Below are 26,592 nucleotides of genomic sequence, written 5' to 3'. Positions count from 1 at the left end.
AGTCGTACAATTTGGGGTCCCTTTCCTGTACTGCCCCTACTGCATGCATGGATAACATCGAGTCCTCCTGAAATGCTCTGTCAGTGTTTGTGTTCAGAGAATGACACAAAATTCAGCTTCTGATACAGCAATACCCTTTTCATACAGATTATAAATGAGTGGTTCCATGTTAAATATTATTTTAAAGTTTAGATTTATAGAAAATTTGGAAAGATAATGAGGAGTAATTCCTATACTAATTTTTTTCTAATTTTATTTTCCCATTGTCATTTTAGCTATATACTTTTTGCATTTTGGAGTGGGTGTGTCTTTTCTAGGATTAGAATATAGATCCCTAAATTATACAGTTCATTTATTATTCCTGTTATACTACTTCATATAAAATGTAGAAACTTTGTAATTGGATAGGTTAATATTACTCTTTTATGTTTTATACTATGGTCGACAAATATTTTTGTCTGTATGTTTTTATACATGTATACATGTAATTGTGTATAATAACATCTACAATGCAATGCTACAAATTTTGCTGTTGATAGTTAATGTAGCACAAGGAACACAAGAGGAGATATTTTTTTTTAAGTATAACCTTTAGTATGGATGCAGAGAGTAGTCATTTCTATGCATAACATTCCTTTCTGAGGTTGCAAAGTTCTATCTAGTATCATTTCCATTGAGGCTATAGGACATTTATTTTTAGCATTTCTTGGAGTGAAATTCTTCTGGTGAAAAATTCTTATTTATTTTATTAATCCTAAAAAGGTCTTAATTTTTTTTAAATTTTTTTAAATGTTCACTTATTTTTGAGAGAGAGACAGAGCACAATCAGGGAAGGGGCAGAGAGTAAGAGGGAGACACAGAATCCAAAATCAGGCTCCAGGCTCTGAGCTGTCAACACAGAGCTCAACACGGGCTATAACCCAAGAACCTTGAGATGATGACCCAAGCCGAAGTCAGATGCTTAACCAACTGAGCCACCCAGGAGCCCCAAAAAAGGTCTTCATTTTTGAAAAATATTTCACATGTTGTTAAATTCTGGATTGATAGTGATTTTCTTTAAAGATGTTGTTTTGTACTGTTTTGGCTTCCTTGGTCTGACGAGAAGTCAGACAGGAATCAAATTGTTTCCCCACTCTATGTAATGTCTCATTTTTGTCTTACTGCCTTCAAGATTTGCTTGTTTTCTTCAACTTTTCGTGCTTACATGAGTGTTGCTTCCTTGCGAGTTTTTTCTTTGAGCATCTCATAGCTGTCAATTTTTGTCATTCACCAAATTTAGAAAACTATTTGGCTATTACTTATTCAAATAGTTTTTTCTTCTTACTGTCTTTTTCTTCTTCTTTTAGTCCACATGTCCAGATGCTGTATAATTAAATATTATCCACCACTTTCTGGGACTATGTTCACTTCATTTCATTTGTTCTATATTTATTATCTGAATTCTTTCTTTTTTTTAAATATTTATTTATTTATTTTTGAGAGAGAGAGAGAGAGAGAGAGAGAGAGAGAGAGAGAGAGAGAGAGAGAGAGACTGAGCGGCGGAGAGGCAGAGAGAGAGAGGGAGACACAGAATCTGAAGGAGGATCCAGGGTCTGAGCTGTCAGTACAGAGCCAGACGTAGGGCTCGAACTCACGAACTGCGAGATCATTACCTGAGCTGAAGTCGGACACTTAACCTACTGAGCCACCCAGGCACCCCCTATTATCTGTATTATTTCTATTGACCCACCCAGCTATTATTTTTATTTCACATATAAGTTTTAGCTTTATAATTACACATTTGAGTCTTAAAAAATAACTTATATTTAACTACTGAAATTTTCCGTATTTTTCCACTGGGGGCATATTTATTTTACTTTAAGTATTTTTAGCAGCTGCTTTAAAACTCTTGCCTAATAATTCTGACATCTAGATTATCTCAAGGTCAATCTTAATTGATATTCTTTTCACTTGAGAATGTGTTACGTTTTCTTCATGCTTTGTATTAGGACAATTTTGCATTGTATTCTAGACTCATGAAGGTTAAGTTGTGAAGATTCTGGATTCTGTTTATTGTTGTCAAATAAATTTGGTTTGTTTTAGTAAGCAATGATTTTGGTTGGAATTCAACTGTAAACAGTATCTCTGGAGTAACATTTTTGGTTTCAGTTCAGATACTTTGTTTTTGTTTGAGCTACTTTGAGTCTTTCCTATACACGAATATTTTAGAGATTAATCAGAATTATGCATAGTTATAATTTGATATCTCTTCTCTGGCTCTTTCCCTAATAGGACTTGATGTTTATTAGCCAGAATTTCCCTGACCTCAGGGTTCTGTATCTCCTGGCTAGAAAGTCTGTATCTTTTCACTGGGTACCCTCTCAGTTAATTTACTGGGCCCCCAAAATGGAAACTCAGTATACAATTCCCTTGCTCTAGGTCTACACACACTCTGAGATTCTTTCTGCTTCTTTCACTTCGCAGGAATTGCTTTTTATTATGTTTCCATATATTAGAGCTGCCCACCCTCTTCCCCCACCCAACACACACACACACACAGGAGAGTCAGGTAGGAAGTCATTTAATTATTACATAAGAAAATCCTCTTTCTTTGATCATTGTATTGATCTTTGTATCCTCACTGTTTCTTTTCTAGTTTACCCAAATGCCCTTTGAATATTCTCATCAAAGTTAGACCTGGCAGCCACTGAAAGATCTAGTTAATTACAAAGTAGAGCAAACTTGGGGCGGCTGGGTGGCTCAGCGTCTGACTTAGGCTCAGGTCATGATCTTGAGGTTCTTGAGTTTGAGCCCAACGTCTGGCTCTGTGCTGACAGCTCAGACCCTGGGTCCTCTTCAGATTCTGTGTCTCCCTCTCTCCCTGAACCTCCCCCACTCACACTCTGTCCCTGTCTCTGTCTCTGTCTCTCTCTCAAAAATAAAACATTAAAAATAAAAAAAAAAAATAAAAAAGTAGAGCCAACTATTTTATGTATGTACTGATATATTACGTTTTTATGTGATTGTGAGAGTATCCCATAGCTTGTGCATAAATATATATTGATTATTCTTTTATATTCAAGTATAATTAACATACAGTGTTATATTAGTTTCAGGTCTATAATATAATGATTCAACAATTCTGTACATTGCTCAGTGCTCATCGAGATGAGTGTACATTTTTTAATTTTATTTTTTTAAATTTACAAACAAATTAGTTAGCATATAGTGCAACGATGATTTCAGGAGTAGATTCCTTAGTGCCCCTTACCCATTTAGCCCATCCCCCCTCCCACAACCCCTCCAGTAACCCTCAGTTTGTTCTCCATATTTATGAGTTTCTTCTGTTTTGTACCCTTCCCTGTTTTTATATTATTTTTGTTTCCCTTCCCTTATGTCATCTGTTTTGTCTCTTAAAGTCTTCATATGAGTGAAGTCATGTGACTTTTGCCTTTCTCTGACTGACTAATCTCACTTAGCATAATCCCCTCCAGTTCCATCCACGTAGTTGCAAATGGCAAGATTTCATTCTTTTTGATTGCCGAGTAATACTTCATTGTGTGTATATATATATATATATATATATATATATATATATATATATATACCACATCTTCTTTAACCATTCATCTATCGATGGACATTTGGGTTCTTTCCATATTTTGGCTACTGTTGATAGTGGTGCTATAAACATGGGGGTGCATGTGTCCCTTCGAAACAGCACACCTGTATTCCGTGGATAAATGCCTAGTAGTGCAATTGCTGGTCGCAGGGTAGTTCTATTTTTAGATTTTGGGGGAACCTCCATACTGTTTTCCAGAGTGGCTGCACCAGCTTGTACTCCCAGAGGTGAATGTACTCTTAACCCCCTTTACTTATTTCACTATCCCCCCCACGCACCTTCTTTCTGGCAACCACCAGATTCTTCTCTATATTTAAGGGTCTGGGTTTTTTTTTGTCTCTTATTTTCATTGTTTGCTGTGTTTCTTAAATTCCACATATGAGTGAAATCATACATTTGTCTTTCCAGAATGATTATTCAAAACATAGTTTTTCCTATATTTAACTCTCTCATTGGCAATCAGTTAAACTAAGAATTAAGTTTACATTCTCTTAATACACATTCCCTCAAAGTATTATATCCTTTATAGGAACTGTCTGAGATAACATCTTCTTAATGCTAATTTTCCAGATTGGAACAAACGAAGAGAGCTATTGATAAATTACATGTGTTTTATATTAGTCTGAATAAGGACAAACAGTGCGGTTTCTTCATGAAAATGAATGTAACATTTTCACTTCCAATTGATTGTTCCAAATTGTTCTATTTCACCATGTCTCAGAAATATCTAATATTTATGACTAGGGTGGTACAAATTTACTTTCTATGTGTAGAAATTATATGTTATCCAAATTAATTCTAATTATGATATTTAAATCTATTTAATCAGTTTCATAGCTTGTTTATTTTATACTGACAAGAATTACAACTTGTGATTATCCAAACTCTGGTGAAAACAAATTAAATGGCAGTAAAGGCATCAATAATAATAAGACATAATTCTCAAACCCACCAATGTATATTCTTTCTCTGTAATTACAACAGAGATTGCAAAAGATAGAATATGGAACAACTCTAGAATTAACTAAGTGATTTAATGATTTATTTTTAAGGTGCTGTTGATTTATTCCAACTACCAAAGTCATAATTATGGATGACATGTGAATAACTTTCTAATCATGTTTACTCAGTGTTATCAAATGCAAATAAAAAATAAAGCAGTATTTTGTCATTTAAATGTAAATTAATCTTAACCTATATTATCTTTCTTAGCTATGATCTGTTTTAGAGCATATATAAACAATACATAGGGTTCATAAATAGAGCCCACATCACTGCTGTATCAAAATTTTCCTGGTGTCAATGAAATTGTAAAATGAGGAGAGGCCATTGTAGGATTTCTTTTGACAAGTTTTAACAAACAAAAAACTTCCCACATCAATCATAATAGGAATAATTAGCAAGGATGCTTTAATCCTCCATGACCTTCCCTGTGAACGACAATGTACTGCCAAACATCAAGTCTCCTTACTGAACAAAATTTGCTCAGTAATGTCTCTTGTGGCTACAATGATAAATCTAAAAGCCCAACCTCATCTATTTCTGTGGCATGAATTACCAGACGTATAAGCCAAATAGATTATCTTTCAAATTTAAAGGCAAATAATGACGTAATTATCAGTTCACTGGAGAAGAGAGTAGAATTTGACATTGATGAAGAGTAATATGTCCATTATGAAAACAGGTTGGATTCTTTTTTACTTCCTATCTATCTGCATTAACTAGCTATACATGCATCATCAGCACTTTATCAAATATGATCAGATAGCAAGACTCATAAAATGATGGTTTAATTATGAATTCTAATATCTTAATAGATCATATTACTAATGTAGGTATGCACAAACACACTATCCTTATTTCAATTTCAGTTTATAACTATTTTGCTAGTATTTTCAAGAAATATTTTTATAATTTAAAGTTTATCAATGTTAAAGTTATTCATAAAAATTAACACTATAAATACAAATATAAAATTGTTCAGGAAATTTGTCACTGAATGCTGATATTATTTTTTAAAATTCCTGTGAAATACCACTTGGAAATCTGTATGGTGCTGACCAATAAAAAATGAATCTTGCTGAATCTGTTGAAGTCCTAAAAATGAAAGATCATTCAAGGAAATGAAAGACTGAAAGCAATTCTAAAATATGGACCAAATACTTTCATTTTATCGTCAGTACAACTCTGTAAGAGGCATATTATCTTTATTTTTAGGTAGAATGACAGAAGCACAGCAACATTAAACAAAAAGTTGCAGGTTAGTGGAACTTAGGAACTGAGTTAAGTTTATCCAAGCTCTACATTTGAAAATAGTGGTTAATTTTGACATTTCTTTAAAAAAAATACTTTGAGCTGCAAGGAATTTGAAAAGATCCTCAATTTGTTTCTTCCTTTAGGTGGCTGAGTATGAACCAAAAAAGAGTTTCTTATTATTTTTTTGTTTCCTTGACTATCTTTATTTTTATTTGATTTTTTTTCTTCTGCTTTTTCTTGAAGACGTACTAAAGACTGGCAAAGCTGGGGACACCAATAACTTTCTTGATAAATTTTCATATTTATATCCATTTCCAAACAGTTAATTTTACTCTTTCATTTTTTAAAAGGTTTATTTTTAACTCATCTCTACACCCAACATGGGTCTCAAATCCACAACCCAGAGATAAAGACTCACAAGTTCCATCAACTGAGCCAGCCAGGTACCCCAATATTTCAAGTTTTTAAATTTTGTTTTATTGTAAGAACACTTAACATGAGATCTACTTTCTTAAGAAAGGTTTAAGGATGCAATACAGCATTGTTAACATAGACACAATGTTCAACGGATCTATTAAACTTATTTATCTTGCCTAATTGAAACTTTTTGCCCATTGATTAGCAACCCCCCACTTCTTTTTCCACCCAGCCCATTAATAACCACTAATCCACCAAGTGAAATTATGCAATGTTTGACTGGCTTATTTAATTTAGCATAATGTCCTCAAGGTTTATTTCATGTTGCTGCATATTGCAAAATTTCCTTCTTTTTAAGTCTGAGGAATATATTGTATGTATGTACCACATTTTCTTTATCCATTTATTTGATGGTGGATAGGTTGCTTCCACATCTTGGCTATTGTGAATAGGGCTGCAATGACTATGGCAGTGCTAATATTTCTACAAGATCCTGATTTCAACTCTAAATAAATATCCAGAAGTGTGATTGTTACATCATATGATAGTTGTACTTTTAATTTTTTGAGGAATCTCCATGCTGTTTTACATAGTGGCCACAACATTTTGTATTCCCAACAGTGTACAAATGTTCCAATTTTTCTACAATCTTTCCAACACTGTTTTTTTGGAAGTTTTGGGGGTCTTGGCCACCTGACAGGTATAACGAAGTGTCTCATTGTAGTTTTCATTTGTATTTCCCTAATGATTACTGACATTGACCATATTTCATATATCTATTGACCATTTGTATGTCTTCTTTGGAGAAATATCTAGTCAAGTCTTTTGTCCATTTTTAAAATTGGGTTATTAGTTTGTTGTTGTTGCTATTGAGTTACAGGAGTTCCTTATATATTTTGAAAAATAGCCTCTTAAAGAAATATGGCTTGCAAATACTTTCTCCCATTCCACGCCAGTCTGTTGATTCTTTCTTTTATTGTGTAGAAGCATTATAGTTTGATGTAGTCTTACTTGTCTATTTTTGTATTTGTTACCTATGCTGTTGCCATAAAATAGCCAATACCAATGTCAAAAAGCTTTCATGCTATGTTTTCTTCGAGAAGTTTTACAAAGTCAGGATTTACATGTAAGTTTTTTATCTGCTTGAGTTGATTTTTGTGTGTGGTTTAAGATGAAGATACAATTTCATTCTTCTTTTGTTTAGCTAGAATACTCAGTACCATGAAGTGATGAGAAGTGATGAGAGTGGATATAATTGCCTTGTCTGATCTTAGAGGAAATTCTTTCAGTTTTCACCACTTAGTATGATGTTAGTTGTAGCATTTAACATATGGCTTTTACTATGTTCAGATACTTTCCTCCTACTCGCTAATTTGTTAACTTTTTTTCTTTTATCATGAAAGGTCTTTGAATTGTGTAAAATGCTTTTTATGCATCTGTTGACACTATTGTGTGATATTTATTCTGTATTTTGTTAATGTGAGTTATAACCTTGAGTTTTTAAAAAATATTTTAATGTTTATTTATTTTTGAGAGAGAGACAAAGCATAAGCGGGGGAGAGGCAGAGATAGAGGGAGAAACAGAATCTGAAGCAAGCTCCAGGCTCTGAGCTGTCAGCACAGAGCCAGACACAGGGCTTGATCTCATGAACCATGAGATCATGACCTGAGCCGAAGTTGGACACCTAACCATCTGAGCTACCCAGGTGCCCTTGATTAATTTTCATAATTTGAACCATCTTTACATCCCAGAGATAAATCTCACCTGGCCAGGGTATTTGATATTTTTAATATTGTGCTGAATGTGATTTGCTAGTATTTTGTTGAGGATTTTTGCATCTTACCATTTTCTTAAATATCAGGGATATTGGCCTGTAATTTTCTTTTCTTGTGGTGTCTTTATCTGGCTTTGGTATCAGGATAATACTGGACTCCTAAAATAAATTTGGAGGTGTTCTTTTGACTTCAATTATTTGGAATAGTTTGAGAAAGATTGGTGTTAATTTTTCTTTAAATGTTTGGTAGAATTCACCGGTGAAGTTATCTGTTCTTAGACTTTTACTTTTTAGGTTTTTGATTATTCACTCAACATACATACTAACAATAGATGTGTTTAAACTTTCTTTTGCTTCATGATTCAATCTTATTACATTATATGTTTCTAGGACTTATCCATGTCTTGTAGGTTATCCAATTTGTTGGCATACATTATTTATCTTAGTCTCTTATGATACTCTATTTCTGTGCTCTTCTTTTATTTCTATTTTTTTATTTGAATGTCTCTTCTTTTTTCTTAGGCTAAAGGCTTGTCCGTTTTGTTAATCTAAACAAACAAACAAGCAGCTCTTAGTTTCATTGGCCTTCTCTATTATTTTAGTCTCTATTTCATTTATTTCTGCTCTGATCTTTATTATTTCCTTCCTTTCCTTCCTGTTAACTATAGTCTTAATTTGTTCTTTTTTTCAGTTCCTTAGTGTGTAATTTTAAGTTGTTTATTTGAGAACTTATTTTATTTTGAAATGCAGGTATTCATCACTATAAATTTCCCTCTTAAAACTTGTTTTTTTTTTATCTTAAAACTTTGGTATGTTAAATTTTCATTTTTGTTTCTGCCAAGATATTTTTACAATTTCCCTTTTTTAAAGTTTATTTATTTTGAGAGAGAGAGAGAGAGAGAGAGAGAGAGAAATAGAGAGAGAGAGAGAGAGAGAGAAGGAGCACAAATGGGGGAGAGGCAGAGAAAGAGGGAGAGAGAGAACGCCAAGCGGACTCCACACTCAGCATGGAGCTGATATGGGGATCCATCCCATAACCACAAGATCACAACCTGAACTGGTATCAAGAGTCTTATATTAACTAAGCTACCTACGTATCCCTCCAATTTCCCTTTTGATTCTTCTTTGACTCGTTGGTTGTTCAAGAATGTGTTGTTTAATTTCCCCATATTTGTGAAAATTTAAGAAAAATTGTTAAAAGGGTAAATCTTATGTTCTTGCCACAGTAAATTAAAATTTAAAAAAAATTAATTTTGAACATCATCTACTGTTTTCAATAAAAAATTATAAAGCCACAAAAATAAAATTTCCTAATACCCTACACCTCCCTTTCTCTATGTACTAACAATCTTTTGTTAGTACATAATGTACATACATACAGACATACATATAACATATGTATGGTCTCTATGTCTATGTGTTTTTATAGTAATGGAATTACATTATTCATATTGCTGTATAATTTCCTTTTCTCAAACAACTCACATTTGCTTTCCATTTTTTGTTCCTGTTTGCTAAATTCATCTTATACGTTTTCCTGTCTTTCTTTCCTTCTTTTTTTTTATGGTAAACTGGTCTTATTTTATAAATAAAATCTCCAATTTTTAAAATGAAATTTATTTTCAGAAAACTTAACAGATACAATACTGTTCAACTAAATCAGGCTTTATTCACTATTATTACAAGAATGATTAAATAAATTTCTTAATCTAATGTTCTTATTCTAAGTACAATAGCAATGATAAGCTTCACATAACTACTGGACAATAAAGTACTTAGGTTATGCAGGGAATTTCAGTTTTGCTTACTTAATTTTAGCTCAATCATACCTTCTAGTCATCAGCTCTCAACTAGCTATCTTGAGAGACCTGTCTCTTATGCAAAAGATTAGTGAAATTTTGTTTTGAACAATGGAAATTTTACCTTCTTTTGCTTTTAATGATGAGTTAACACTGACACAATCTTTCTCATTTTAATTTATGTAATTTATCAAATATGTCAATACAGATTTAAATTATAATTATTAAATAAATGTAACATATATCCTATGGGCTGCTGCATTATTCAACCTTTTGTAAATTACTCACCTTTTTGGTCCTAAAGATAAATTATATATCATTATGTGACATTTATTTATTTAGAAGAATTATGAAGAATAATAACACATAGATCTGGATACCAGATTATTTATATGACAAATTCTGTTTTTCAGGTTTGCCTAAAGCAAAATATGTTTGAGAAAATAAGAACTTTCACTGCACCTGATTCTTTACCTACAAGAAATTATGCCTAACTCTAGGGTTATTCCTCATTGTCTTCCTGAATTTCTTTTCCATTTATTTGTCATTTCAATTTGAAGTTTAAGGAAAAAGAATGGCAAGAAAATTTACAAACCTAGCATTACATTTTACCTTAAATATATATTATTATTTTTAGTTGTATATATTAACATCTGTATCATTTATGATCAATGATAATTACTGAAATTGTTGGATTATTTTTTCTCAATATCTTGATGCTTCCCAATGCCAGAGGGGGGCGGATATGATCATTATTATCATGAGTTTTCTTCCATGCACACAAAACACATAGAGATCAAGATTTTCTTTTGGTGTCCTAGAGTTTAGAGAATGATTTAAGAATAAGGAAAATTCTGCCATGCTCCACCTAATTTTTTAGGATTTATCCCTCATGACTTTGATATTGGAAAAGGCTATTGATCTTCATCTTGGAACACTATTTCCTTACACTGAGTCTAATCAACCCAAGTTTGTTCAATCCATTAGTTTCTAATTATGTCTATAGCTCAATTTTGGAACAAACTGGCTGAAATTAATATTTTAAAAGACAAAGAAATAGAATTTTCAGCAAAATATAATTTTCTGTTTGCTTTTTAGTGTCATCTCCTATTGTGGTTCTCAAATAATTCCTGTTTTATTCCTCTTCCTTATTTCCAGAATTTTACAAATGGAATATAGGCCTGTAAATGCCTCATTTTTTTCCCCATAAATTTCTCTCCTAATACAAATATAATACAAAAATTTTTGTACTGGAAAGTTTATTATACTTGGAAAAGGCCAGTCTCAAAAAATGATTTTTGTATGTGTTTTTTACAATAAACCATTTATGTTTTCTAGGACAAAAAAGACCTTCAAGAATAATAACATAGCTATTTTAATTCTAATTCTTAAAATAAATATGTTCTGATTTTTTAAGTATAATTCTTTATAAAATGCTCCTTTCTCTAGTCTTGCATTCCATTATTTCATGATAGGAAATAAGCATGCTCATTAATATATTTTCAAAATGCCAGAAAATCAATAATTATCTTAGTGTCTTCCCATGTTTACCATGCATTGCACCTTCAAATTAAAAAAAAAAAAAGAGTAAATCTGCTTTTATTTGTAACAATCTTATTGAATGAGATGGACCCCTTAGGGAGCAAATACAGAATCACCCACTTTTTTTCCTGCCACCTCTTGCTTGCACACATAGTTTTCTCTTTCTCACCCATGAATGACATCTTGAGTAAATTCCACAGCTTTCACTTTTAATTATGAGATCTGTCTGTTTTATTAAAGTGGCTAGTTTAACCTACATAAAACACTTTTCATCACCTGCCCAGTTTACAACATTCCCTCTTTGGCTTGAACCAGACTAGGAAAACTGCAGTGGGAAAAAAGATGATGTACACTCAATGTCCTTGTTCTTCCCACTTCTAGCTCTTTCTCTTCTGCCTTTGTTTCCTCCAGACTGACATATGGAAGGAGATGTGAGAAGCAATCAAAGAGTCCTAATTAATGGTTTTATGGTAGTCTGACCTTGGTGCTGTCTAATTTTCTGCTTTGTGCAGTTGCTTCAGGCACCAAAGGGCTTATGAGACTGTATATCCTTGGAACATGTGATACACTCTCTGGATGATATATTATCACTTTCCCCTTGGCTTATGCTTGTGTAGAAACCTCACCATGACAGGTAACCCTCTTGAGTGAGGCGCTTTCAATCCCACTCTATTAAAATTAATGTTTGCAGTGTCTTCATAACATATGGGAAATCTCATCACCTTTGCCCTGCTATATTCTGGAAGTTTAATTTGCTCCTATTGCATCTTTTATCCTTGACTCAGAAATCACAATTAGTTCTAGCCAGCCCTTTAGGTGGCTTCCCAAACGTCAGGATATACAGGTCAAAATGCCACAAGAAGCATCTCACATTGCTCTGCACCTAATACCTTAGTGACACTGGAATGTTAAAAGCCACTTCTTACTACTTTATTGAAATGCATAAAGGAGCAAAATACTGCACTCTACTAAACAGACAATACTACAAGTGAATTTTGTTTTTCTAATTGTCCTGCTTCTTTGATATATAGGATAGTGGTGACTGGTTGACCTTTTGTCACAGGACTGGTATTGGACATATCTTGGGTACTAAAGTTATAGGATTCTACAAGATTTATTTAACATGAATGAATACATGTCATAATGGTCTTAAAACTTGGAAGTAGGTAATTGGGCCAACTCTTTTTAATAAAAGCCAAAGATGCATAAAAATAATATTCTTGTAGGAGCTCAACAGCAAGTAATACATGCCATGCCAATCAAATGATACGTTAAACTGGAGATGCAATTAATATTTAAAAATTTCACTAGCAGGTGGAATGGTTATTGTAGAATTATAAATGTAGAAATATGTAGAAATATAAATTATATAAATGTAGAAATATATATGTATATATAAATGTAGAAATATATGTATATATATATACATATATATTATATATGTATATATAAATGTATAAATATAAATGTAGAAATATAAATTCATTTGCATCAATCAATATCCAGAGAAAAATTTTCTAAGCTTTTCAGATTCTAAGTATTAGAATATTAATTAGACTGATAATCAGCTACTAAAGCCATCCTGATCTAGTGTTACACAATATTAGTTGATTTTTCACGATGCCATACTCAAATATTTTGGCATGGCACAGATATAACTTACTTTGTTATGTTGAGATTGAACTTTACAAAATTAAAATTAGAAGGAGAATATATTAAAAACAGATGAGAGCAACTCTTTATTTTGATGATATGAGCTCAATTTTTCATTTCATGTCTCATATAATATAACTTACACAAATGTCCATTATTGATTCTTAGAATCTGAAGATTTCCAAAATTTATATTTCACATTTTGCAGTTTGATCTTAATGGAAAGTACTTCAGAATGAATATACTTTAAAATACACTGAGTCGATCCATTAATATTTTGCAGTTTACTATATAGCAGTAGAAACCAAATTAAAAATGAAATTAAACATAAAACCATTATTCCTTTCTGTTTCTTGAAAATATTTTTGGCCTGCAATCATTAAAATGTAGACAGTGTGCTCTACCCTTCGCAACTCTTGCTTCTTCAAATTGACATTTGAAGGGATCCTGAGCCTGGACATCACTATCTGTGATTCATTTGATAATTTTTTTTTCATGTATCAAAGCTATTTTACAATTCTTCAAGTTATAGTCATAAACTGAATTAGTTTTTCATAAATTTTCAGCTTAAGTTTATATCATTTCAATTATAAATGCAAGTATAAGAAGGCCAACCAAAAGAGATTTTTAAGGCAGTGAATAATTGTAGATATATATCATTAAAATTTGTCCAAAGTCATAGAATATAAAACACCAAGTGAACCTTAATATAAACTATGGACTTTGGATGATAATGATGTGTCCGTGTCAGTTTTTCAATTCTAGCAAATGTACCCCTCTATGACGGATATTGACAAAAGAGGAGGCTTTGCATGTATGAGGGTAAGCAGTATACAGAAAATCTCGGTACCTTCTGCTCAATTTTTCTGTGAAACTGTAAGTACTCTGAAAACAAAGTATAATAAAAATTTAGAATAAAATTCTAAGATTTATTTCATGTTCATAATACATGTCCAATGCAATGATAAAGGTTTTGTTAGTAGAAGAGCAGTATTTGTCATATTTAGTCATGACGTAGGTAACAAACTACTCCATCCAATGAAACCGTCATTGCAACAGAAGACTTTACTGACCTCTCAGTCAAAGAAAGAGAATATGGTGAATCATGTGCCAGTTCCTCAGTGCTCTTTCTCTTAAAGCACACATAAGCCCATTCCATTCACAGTAATCTGGCTAAAGCGAGTCACATGGCTACATCTAATTTAAAAGGCTAGAAAGTAATAAGTCCATTATGACTAAAAGGAAGAGGAAATCTTCTTTCTACTTGCAATGTACATTCGACCAATCATCACGAAACACACCCAATTTTTCCATCCAACAACTAGGCTCAAGTTCAGAGTAGAGGGTTCTCATTGATGAGATTGATAAATATATATAAAACAAGTTTGGTCAGGAAGATTTTGCTTTATCATATAAAAAACTTAAAAAAGTTTTTGTATACAAAATAGTACAGTATTGAATTTGGAGCACAGGAACTTAAATTGTAAGAAATACAATTCATTCTTGGTATTGGACCTTATAGTATAATAAAATGTGCACTTAATAAATGGTGTTGGCACAAATAGTTATCAATCTAAAAAAGAAAAAAATGTAAGCTCTAACAATAGTTTATAAAGAAAAATTCAGAAGGAATAAATGCTGAAATGTTTATTAAAAAGAGTAAATGCTTCAGTTTATTTGGGAAACATGAGGACATATTAAAGAAATTATAAAGTACAAAAGTTACAAAGTAATGACAATATTGGTAATACAAAAAATTAACATTTTATTCAAAAATACACTAAAAGCAAGAGAAAAGCAATGTTCTATAAAATAAATGCAAATCAAATGATAATGTAATAGGTAGTTTTTAAAACATACAAAACTCTCCTGAATTTTATTACAAATGATGAGTATTTAATTGAAACATGGCACAGTTTTAATAGACAATACATAGAAGTAGAAATTTAAATTTCCAGAGGATATGAAAACTCAATTTTGTTAGCGTTCAGGAAAATGCAAATAAAAGTAACAAGCTCTAACTACTGAGCCATAACTACTTAACTCTCAAATTCGCATAATTCAATGGGTGAAAATTTTAAATGCTAGCATGAATGTAGGCAAAGTCTACTCTCAGTGATTGACAGAAAAATGTGAATTTCAACATATGTGCTAGAATGTGTTTCTCAGTATTTGTAGAGTAATATATAATGTGTACACTTTGACCCATTTCACCACTGGAATCACACACACACACACACACACACACACACAGCATATACACATGCTTATACTCAAGACATGCTATGAGAAAATTTATTACAGTACTTTTGTGATGGAAAAATAAATCTCAAATTTATCTAAATGCTAATCAACAGTGGAAAGACTGAAATAATTACAGAACATCTTTACCATGGAATACTAAGCCACTGTACAAAGGATCAAATTATTTAATTTTTACTGCTAGTAGTTCTGCTTTTACAATATATTCATGAGTAGAAAAGCAAGCCATAAGCAAATCTGTGTTGTTTGCTACCATTGAGATATATGATTGTTCTATTAATTATTTTTATAACACACAATAGTATGAGCAAGGAAAATATGGTAATGAGGAAGAAAGAAGATGGGTGTTGTAGAGGTTAGTGAAAACAAAGATTGCAAAGTAGAAAAATATACTTGATATGGTGTTAATTAAAGACATAGAATATAGAATTGTCTCATTAACATAAGAAAATATTGATTGTACCTAAATATAGTATACTTATGATTTCATTTTAAGGAACAGCAAAAAATGTGTACAATGAAATTTACGTGGATAAATAACAATATTGATTTAATTATAGAATACAGTTACGGGCAAATTTTACAATCTTATTCCTTATAAAATTCCTTATTACTAATAAAAGAAGTGCATATGTCCAATATCCTATTTTTCATTCATTTTTCCAATATAACCTAATTTTTTCTAAAAATCATAACATACAAACACATGTGTGCACACATATTCTTTTTTTTTTTTTGTAGCTTCAAATTTATTTACATTCTAGTTAGTTAACATACGGTGTAATACTAGTTTCAGGTGTAGAATTTAGTGACTCATCACTTACATACAACATCCAGCGCTCATGACAAGTGCCCTCTGAATACCCATTCCCTCACCCACCTTTCCTCCTGCAACCCTCAAGTTTGTTCTCTATAGTTAAGAATCTATTTCATGTTTTGCCTCTCTTTTGTGCCTTAAATTCCACATATGAGTGCAGTCCTCTGGTATTTGTTTTTCTCTGAATGACTTACTCACTTAGCATAGTATAATACAGTCTAGCTCCATCCATGTGGTTGCAAATGCCAAGATATCATTCTTTTTGATGGCTGAATAACATTACAGTGTGTGTGTGTGTGTGTGTGTGTGTGTGTGTGTGTGTGTGTGTGTGTGTAGCACCTCTTCTTTATCCATTCATCAGCCGATGGACCTTAGGGCTTATTCCATAATTCGGCTATTGTTGATAATGCTGCTATAAACACTGGGGTTACATGTGTCCCTTCGAATCAGTGTTTTTGTATCCTTTGGGTGTACCAAGTAGTGCAATGCTACATCATAGGGTACTTCTATTTTTAGCTCTTTGAGGAACCTCCACACTATTTTCCAGAGTGGCTGTACCAGTTTGTATTCCCACCAATAGTGCAAGAAGGTTCCCCTTTCTCTTCATCTTCATCAATATCTATTGTTTCCTGTGTTGTTAATTTTAGCCATTCTGACAGGTGTAGGTGATATCTCATTGTAGTTTTGATTTGTATTTTCCTAATTATGAGTAATTTTGAGCATCTTTTCATGTGTTTGTTACCCATCTGTATGTCTTCTTTGGAAAAATGTCTATTCATGTCTTCTACCTATATTTTAACTGGATTCCTGGTTTCATTAATCTTTTCTACTGTTTTTGTTTGTTTGTTTGTTTGTTTCTATATAATTAATTTTTGCTCTAATCTTTATTATTTCCCTTTTTTCTAGTTTTAGGCTTCATTTGGGGAAGTATTCGCCTTGTGCGATCGCACAAGGATTGCAGTCCTGTTTCGCACCTTTCTCAAGACCAGGGTCCACTCCCCTCAGCGGCACCTGCAATCCATTTCTCCTCCAATCTATGCCTCTACACTTCCTACCTTCATGGATGTGGACTCTTCTCTCCTAGTTGTGTAGTTTGTTCTGTCAGTCTTCAGATCGATCTTTTTGGGTATTCAGAATGATTTGATAGTATCTAGGTGTGCATGAGGGATGAAACAAGCCTGTGGGTCCTCCCACTATTCTGCCATCTTAGCTCCCCCCACCACACACATTCTTGGACACAGACAGCAACTTTCATTTTCTTTGCATATAGCAGCCGGTACCATAGAAGTATCTTTGCTGACACTCTTGTACTCTTCCAGAGGTCCCAGAACATAATTCTTTAGGCAAATTTAAAATGTCCTGACCTCTCCCATGTCTCTTCATGTAGCATATCATTACTTCTGATTTATTTTCCTTTTTATAATGAACTGAATATCTTTTAAATTCACAAAATACTTTGTAGTAAGAGTCATCTATATTATGTCCTCATAGTCTATTTCACATTTAGGGATGTTCATCATTCAAAGGCTTATATATATTTCCTTTCACAATTTTTCAATTTGTGTTTACAGTTTTTACTAAGCTGAAAGTAGTGGACCACAAAAAATATCAGAACAAAAAAAAGTATATACGAAAATAATTCTTCTGTCAGCAGATGAATATACTTTATCACCTTATATCTTCAGATTTATTTAATTGAGAGACCTTCTAAGAGTAAGTAAAGAAATATTTGATGTGTACTTTGAGAACATTATCGTTCAAATTCTGAGTTGTAGAAGTAATACTAACCTCTTTTAATATTGCTAATGTATCACTCTTTGCTGTCTTTCTCTTATAGCAGGAAATTATTCTTAGTCAAAATATCAGGTCATTGATGTTTGAATAACCCCTTCTTCTGAGAATTAGCTTCCAATTTCAACTTATTTTTCTTTCTCTAGAAAGATATTTATAGCATAAGTGAACAATTTTTCAACAAGTGAAGAATTTAAAGGATAAATGTTACTCTGCTTGTGAAGTTTGTCTATGTGCTTCCCTTAAGTCGATAAGAGAATGTGTGGTAAAACTGTGGGTGTAACAGAAGGTGCTTAGACTGTCATAAAGCTGGAAGATATGATGGAAGATCCTTCTATTCTTAGCAGAAAGCAGACAGAGAGTGCACAAGAGAACTGCTACTCTTCAATGAGAGAAAGGACAAAGAGCCAAAGAATACTGGGAATAGTAGCATGGAGGAAGATTTGTCATTCTTTCTATATCAGATGATTTTTCATAGAAATCAATAGATTATTTTTATTACTTAGGAAAAATTTGACTGTGGAGAAACTTCCTGCACATTCATGGAAGTCATAATTCTAATGTCCTTGAAACTCTTACCTGGTATGAATGTAATAGATGAGGGTAACTTTTTAAAACAGTACTTTGTTTCTCATAAGAAAGTACTTTTTTTCTCATATCTTATTCCTCATAAGATATGGCTCTTTATTTTTCCACATATATGTAGCCAATAATATTTCAATAAAAACTAAATAACTTTTATTTAGATATTTGCATGCAAACTTGAAAGTACATTTGTTTTTTCATAGAAAAATACTTATTTCTTTGAAATGATTTGAATGACTAGATTTAGTTATATATATATATATACATGACATATAAATATAAATATAAATATATATATATATATATATATATATATAAAACAATCTTTGAGGAGTCTTCAATGCATTCAGTAATGTATAGACCTTTGAAGCCTATGATTTTATGTTACGTATATTGTGTAATGAGGTAACAATTATTTTCTTGATAACTGGTATCAGAATTTCCCTTATAGGAGAAACCATTTTCTTTAGGAGAGTGCCTCGATGAATACTCTTGGATTGGGTGAATCCTTGTAAAGGTAATGTCAGACAATGACAAAGTGCAAGTTAAGTGGAGAAAAGAAGGGAGGTATGGGGAAGAACCAACTAAATGAAGAAAGGCTGGCATTACATAGGGTAAAAAAACTAGTCAATCTCCTCATTTAGTGGATTGGGCAAAGGACACTTTAAAGGTAATGAGCCCTGGTATTTTAGTTGAAATAGTTTATAGTATTTGAATTTAAAACACTTCTTAGTCTTTCTTAGGAAGTTTAAAAACTCTACTAATTCATAGATTGTGTACATACTACTTATGGATACACAGGCTTGTAGAAATAAAAGAAAGGATTGAGTGTAATACATGGGTTATTGCAGTACTCAACAATATTGCTATTCAAAGTGTAGCCCACAGACCAACAGCTTTATAAAAACTTGGTAGAAATGAATATTATTAACTGCCACCCCAATTACCAACGCAGGATTTATATTTTACTAAAATTCTCATTTGATTTTTATGTATATTCAATTTTGAGAAGCCCTGAACAGAACCTCCAAACTTCACACACATTAGCAGACAGCAAAGAAGCTTCTGTGGGCATGCAGAATTCAGACACATTTGAAGTAAATCTTTGGACTTTCATGACTCATAAATGCTTGTATCAGAATGCAAATATTAATGCAAATATTACTGGAAACTCAAAAGACAGCTGGCACAATCCTACCATTGAAGACTGACTTAAAGTCTTAATTCCTGGAAATTTAAGATTTGAGTAAAGATAACTTTTTCCCCCAATGTTTCTGTGTACCTGTACTTTCTTAGGGCGTGGAAGGAGAAAAATCTGCACAACCTGGCCAAGAAAGCAAGGATGGAGAGGGAAAGTAATTCTGGAAAACACAACTTTATGAAAAAGTTCACAGACACCATCTAGGTCGCTTACACCTCTAGGTGGAAAGAATGGTACAAAGTGAGCCCAGGCAGGAAGACTGCGGTCAAGTGGAAGTAACATTAAAAACTATTCTGGGGGCACCTGGGTGGCTCAGTTGGTTAAGAGTCCGACTTTGGTTTAGGTCATGATCTCACTCTTGTGAGTTCGAGCCCTGCGTTGGGCTGTGTGCTGACAGCTCAGGGCCCGGAGCCTGCTTCGGATTCTGTGTTTCCCTCTCTCTCTGCCCCTCCCCTGCTCGTGCTCTGTCTCATTCTCTCTCTCTCAAAATAAATAAACAAAACAAAAAACCATTTTTTTTAAAGATACTATAAAAAAAAAACAAAAACTATTCTGTAGTGTGGCACCTGAGTGCCAGTTGGTTGAGCATCCAACATCAGCTTAGGTCATCATCTCATAGCTTGTGAGTTCAAGCCCCACATCGGGCTCTGTGCTGACAGCTCAGAGCCTGGAGCCTGTTTCTGATTCTGTGTCTCCCCCTCTCTCTGCCCGTCCCTTGCTCACCCTCTGCCTCTGTCTCTCTCTCCTTCAAAAATAAATAAACATTAAAAAAAAAAAAAACTAGTCTGTAGACAAAGAGACTAGGTAAGTTTTTTTTTTTAACTTTTGGGTAATGATATTACCATTTTAAGAATATTTCCAATAAAGTGTTTAATAATTTTTTTCACATTTATGGAGTTTACCTTACTGACGATCTCATGACTTATAAGTTATTAAGTCAAAGAAAATTAAGAATATGGTGAAAGAAGAGGCAAAAGTCCTCAAATATAGTCCTAGTATTGGCTCAGAATATTAAATACAATAGAAAAACTCTTGTACCTTTACTATTGTGTTTCATCATTAACACCAACCTTAAAGAGGTTTATAATTACATTCTAACCTAATGTAGTGCGATACATTTGAAGGTGTTTGCTCTATATTGCTATGGCCAAAAGGTTACTGAAATAAATTTTAGTTGAAATGATAATAATGTTTTAAGGAAGCTAAGAATAATTTACATTTTAAAAATTTTACAAAAAGCTTTCATTTGTAAACAATTTGAAAACATTCAAAAATGTTAGGTATCATTAATATTAATAAGCTTGATTTTTATGTCATGAAGTAAAGCTTGGATCTTGCCCTGAATATTTTTCTGAAATGAAAATTGCTAAAGGGTCAAAATAAAATAATGTGGAATACTCCTTTTGACAAAAATTGTCCTCATTTGTATTTCACTCAGTGGAGACACTATAATACGCTATTACACTGAAGTCAGACAACCTAGGTCAAAATTCTCATTTACTATTGTATAGTATCATAACCCGGTACAAGTTATTACTGTCTGTGCCATAGATTCTCGATCTGAAAAGAATAACATTTTATAAATATCTAATCAAAAGACTGTATAATACGCACAACACAATCAAGCAAAACTAACATATAAGGGCTTGTTAGCTCTTTTATTAAATATATGTACATTTTACCACCACCCCCACACAGAGATATATAGAGAGTCCTAAATTCATTCACCATTAGTTTATTATTATTTTTTTTTGTTCATAAATTCATGAGCTAATTGTAGTCTATCTGGCATCCTCACACCAAAGTCGAGGTAAAAACCACATGTTCTCATCAAGTTTCTAGCTCCATGGGATGTTGATGATGTTTGGAAAATTTTTCATCAAATGGTACTTGAAAAGAGCCCATCAAATTTTTGGGAATTTTTACAAACTTGAAAGGATGAGGTGTGAATTGGTGAGAATGGGAAGAGAAATATACAAGAGGATGCCTTTAATGTTTCAAGAGTTTTTGTTTTTGTTTTATAGGAGTGTGCAAACAGGGATGTTGCTGGAAGGAATATGAAGTCATTGAGAACTTTTGTAAGTGTGGTAGCAGGTTTTCATGCTTATGGGAATGATCACAAAGAGGATGAAATTAGTGAAGCAGGAGTCCATGGAGCTGCCAAGTAATAGATAAGTGTCCTTACAGCTATGTTCTCTCCTCTTCATCTTTCCAACAGACCCCTGAACAATACATAATGAAAATTTGATCATGTCATTTCCCTTGCTTAAATCTGTGTTAATGACTCCCCACTAATTTCAGGATGCATTTTGGACTTCTGGCACTGATCTGTGTATTAGATATACAGAGTTGAACAAACAGTGTTAGCCCTTGCCCTAGTGGAATTTATAATCAACTTGGAAGAAAAGGCAAAAACCAATGAGCCAAATAAGCTAAAGGAGTGCTGTGAGACAGAAAGGCTAAGCAGTATTTGCATGCGTTTGAAAACAATGCATAGGGAAGAAGGAGAGCACAAGAGAAACTAATGGAAGGACCAAAGTCCATAAGGAGAGAGGGGCTGAGTACAGAGTACACATGAAATGAGTACTTTGGATAACAGGAACAGAATTCTGTTGCAGAAGGAGGGAGGAAGAAGAAACCCATTTGCTACTGTTAGCCCCAACTTTCATAATCTACATGAATTGAACTTTTTTTCCTTATTCCTTTCTTTTTTAAAAAGTTTATTCATTTAATTTGAGAGAGAGGGAGAGTGATAGAGAGAGCAAGGGAAGGGCAGGGAGAGAGAAAATCCTAAGCAGATTCTACACTGTCAACACAGAACCCGATGTGGGGCTCAAACTCACGAACCGTGAGATCATGAGGTGAGCTGAAATCAAGAGTTGAATGTTTAACCAACTGAGCCACCCAGGTGCCCCCATTTCCTTGCTGATTTTAAAATGGATCATTCAAGCTTCTAATATAATAGAGATTAAAATGAACAAATATATAAGTCATTTTCTCTGTTGCCAAAGCCCTACTAGGGGGGCCTGTAGCTTAAGGACCCGTGCTAGTCTTTTATGAACCAAATAAATCACTTCCCTGTGTATAACAATTAAAGGCCCAAGCCAACAATACCACCTGTCACATTTCAGCCCATAATACTTGTTGCTATTAAGTGTGACTTAAAAACCAATATCCAAATCTCATAAGAGTTGTGATTTCCCCACAAGGTGTTTTTGTTTTGTTTAGTTGTTTCCTCCCATGTTAATCGCTAGACATATTAAATTCACTTGAGCTGTAAATTTAATTCACTACTCTGCATAAATCAGCCAACAAAATGGGAATTGGATTGGAACGATTATATTAGCATATTATCCTCCCTTTGGAGTGCAGTGGGTGGCAAAGTCAAAGAGGTCAAATCACCACAGGGAAAAATTTAAAAGAAAGGGAGAGAAGTCTGTTTCATTTCTGCACCAATAATTCTTCATCAACATAATTCTTTATACATCTGTGTTAATGTTTCTAAAACACAAGTAAGACTTTGTCATTCCCTTTCTTAAAGATCATGAAGTAAATTCTCTAATTTTCAGTCTCCTTTTATAATATATATCTGTTTACATATAGATATGTCCTTAATATCCAAGTCGATATGCCCTTAATAAAATGCATAAGCTGCTTCAAATTCTGCCATAGATTCAACATTAATTCCTCTTACTCACAGTCATATGATTATATTCTTTTTCTATATCAAGACTTTCTGGCTTTACATACCCTGTTTCCTCTGCCTAGATATCCTTGTGTTTTTTTTGTTGCTGTTTTGTTTTGTTTTTGTTTGTTTGTTTTCATTTTCATAAACCCCATTCAACTTTCAATGACAGGTAATGATAGTACTTCATCTATGAGGCTCAATGGACATGATCACTCCAGTGAGGTTTGAATATTTCCTTAGTTCATTTTCCTGGCCTTTTATCACATTGTTGTGACATTGTTTCTCAAATGCCTCACCTCCATCAGGACAGACATTATCTTTTATTTTTATATTTCTAGTACACAGTGATATGTTTGATATGTAGAAGGTGTTCAATATATTTTTGTTTAAACAGTGATAAGAAGCTGGAAGGAAGATACTTAATTTTTTGGCTAGCCAAGTAGACGAATGAAAATACTATTAAACAATATAATGAATATAAAGCTAAAATACGCATTTTGCCATTGAAGATTGTGTGTTCATTCTAGATGTTTTGAGATTGAGACTTGGCGGTGATAAATAAAGTTTGTTTGACAAACGTATGAATCTATATGTTAGTACCATTCTCTAAATGCAAGGTAAATAATTGGAGGGAATCAACAAGTAAGTGGTCAACAACTATATTAGTATATATTTTGTTAGTGGAAAGTGCCTATGTAAAACAAAAATATAGTAAGTTGAAAATACTGATGAACATCATTCTTATGGGATGATAAGAGGAAGATAATACAGAGAAAACTTTTTTTAAGTTTATTTATTTATTTTTGGAATTTCTAAACCCAGGGTGGGGTTTGAACTCACAACCCCGAGATCAAGCGTCACATGCTCTTTTGACTGAGAGAGCCAGGTACCCTAAGACAGAGAAAACTTAAAACATATGAGAGCAGGAGAATCAGGAACGGTTCACTCGTGAAAATCCAATATGAATTTCCACAAGAAAGAATTGAGCCATGAGCACTGTACACAGCAGAAAGAACATGTAAGTAACCCTGACGGTGATTTTGGATTTGGCTTTTAGAAGATGTCATCCAGGATGTGGAGATGTAAGAATGGGTACCAGAATTCTGCATATTGAGGACTGAATAGAAGATGAGAAAATGAAGGTAATGGTGAATGTTATTGCTTTTGAGCATTTGGATATATTTACCATTTTTTGGTTCTCTTGATTATTTATGTAGATCCACTTTTCTATCTGATACTATTTTCCTAGGCCTGCAGAACTTGCTATAATATTTCTGGTAGTGAAGATCTGCCAACAGTGTTTCTCTAAAAAGTTACTTTACCTGTGTTGTGAAAACACATTTCAAAAGGTATAGTATTCTAATTCAGCAGTTTCTCCCCGTCCCACCTCAATTCTTTAATGTATTGCTACATTGTCTTCTACTTAATTATGTCTGACAAAAAGCCGATTCTCATTCTTATTATTTTCCCCTCCTTATATAATTTGTCTTTTATTATTTAATGTTTTTCAGATTTTCTCTTAATAACTGGTTTCTACCAGCTTCATGTGCTTCGCTGTGGTTTGAAGTTTATGATATTTGGAGCTTAGTTTCTGATTCTCTAGGCTTACCGATTTCAACAAGTTTGGAAAATCTCCAGCAGTTATTTATTCAAATACGTTTTTTTTGCTATTCCACCTCTCCATCTGAAACTGTTTGTATGTGTGTTACATCATGTGATATGGCACTACATGTTATTGACAGACTTTATATTTGTTGCACATACATTCTTTTGGAAAGGTCTTTTGCTATACATTTAAATTCACTCATTTTCTCTTCTGTGTGGTTTCTGTCTTTTTTTAGGGCCCTTCAAATGAATGTTTTCATATATTATATTTTTCATCTCTAGAAGTTCCATTTGGATCTTTTTTATTTTCTCTCCTCATCATGTTCATTCATGAGTAAATGGTATGTTCTTAGAATTGCTCTTTTAATGTCTTTTTCTGTTAATTTCATCTTATTTTTTATTTGTATGCCACATTCCTGATTATGGGTGATATTCACCTGCTTCTTTATAATGGATTCTGGGCACTGTTGATTTACATGTAAAAGTGTTGAATTTTGTGTTACTCATTTAAAAAGTGGTTGATATTTTCTGGAAGGTAGTTATATTCGTGGCATTAGTTTGCTCATTTTGTGACAGCCTTCATTCCAAGACTCATTTAGCCTCATTAGTAATAAAAACCCTTCTGAGGTCTACACTGAATGCCCCATGTATTCAGTGAGAATTCTCCATCTTTGATAGGTGGAACTCAACTGATTACTTGAAATATATGAGCTCTGGGAATTATTTAACTTATAACTTTTTGGTAATTGTTCTTTCCTTGGATCCTATTCTTTCCTAATCTCATGTGTTCTCACCCTATGAATGAGTAGATTGGTTTTCAATCAAGAGTAAAGAAGACACTTTTTGCAGTTTCTTAAGTGCTTTATACATGCAAATTCCTTCTTTTATATACTATATTTTGGAATTTTCTAGTCATTTTGATGACCCACACTTCATTACCTCTCTCTTCAATTGAACAAGAAAGATTCCTGGGCTCTCTTATGGGAGCCACAATCTTGGAATTAGGTCTATGCCAAAACCCTTGGAAATACTATATTTCACCTCATTTGTTTCTCTTTTCTCATGGACATTTTTTTATTGTCATTTTGTTGTAGTTTATAACATAAGGTTAATTACAGAATATTTTGTTCACTCCTGGCCAGAAGAGAAAGCATCTTCAAAATGCAATTATGAAATGAAAGGGAAAAGACAATACAATTTTCCAAGGGATGCTGCATTTAGAATGAAATTTTTCTCAACAATAGAAGAACTTTCTTTTTGTTATTTTTAGAAAGTTGTTCTTGATGCATTAATGAAAAGTAGATATTATTAGAGAAGCGTTATCTAGCATCCCATGTAGAGCTTTTGTATTGGTCTTACACATGCATTTCTTAACAGTATTAGGCAAAAATAGCCCAGAAGCCAGAGTAATTTTGATTTAGCATAACACATGTTAGTTTCTAATGAATTGCCCTAACTTTAAAAGTTTACCTTGTGCATAGTTTTTAAAATTTCCCATGGAAATATTTTAGTATTAGTTAATTATTTGTATTAAATCATCTTCAAGGGGCGCCTGGGTGGCTCAGTCAGTTAAGCATCCAACTTTGGCTCAGGTCATTAT

General features: G+C 32.9%; 1 long non-coding RNA gene across 1 annotated transcript in view; it reads left to right on the top strand.

Moving 5' to 3' along the window:
* The window catches only part of LOC109247142 (uncharacterized), a 132,768-nt gene extending 107,750 nt beyond the window's left edge, over positions 1–25,018 (top strand). Inside the window, exons 3-5 of the long non-coding RNA XR_002071602.2 lie at positions 18,950–19,015; positions 21,724–21,777; positions 24,445–25,018. This is a non-coding gene — a long non-coding RNA (uncharacterized LOC109247142). The remainder of the gene's footprint in view (positions 1–18,949; positions 19,016–21,723; positions 21,778–24,444) is intronic.
* Positions 25,019–26,592: the final 1,574 nt, after the last annotated feature.

This window comes from Panthera pardus, unplaced genomic scaffold (genome assembly GCF_024362965.1).
Source record: "Panthera pardus isolate Hobbes unplaced genomic scaffold, ASM2436296v1 HiC_scaffold_1, whole genome shotgun sequence".
NCBI classification, from domain to species: Eukaryota; Metazoa; Chordata; class Mammalia; order Carnivora; family Felidae; genus Panthera; species Panthera pardus.
Note: the sequence above shows the minus strand (reverse complement) of the source record. Positions and strands in the feature narration are given on the sequence as shown.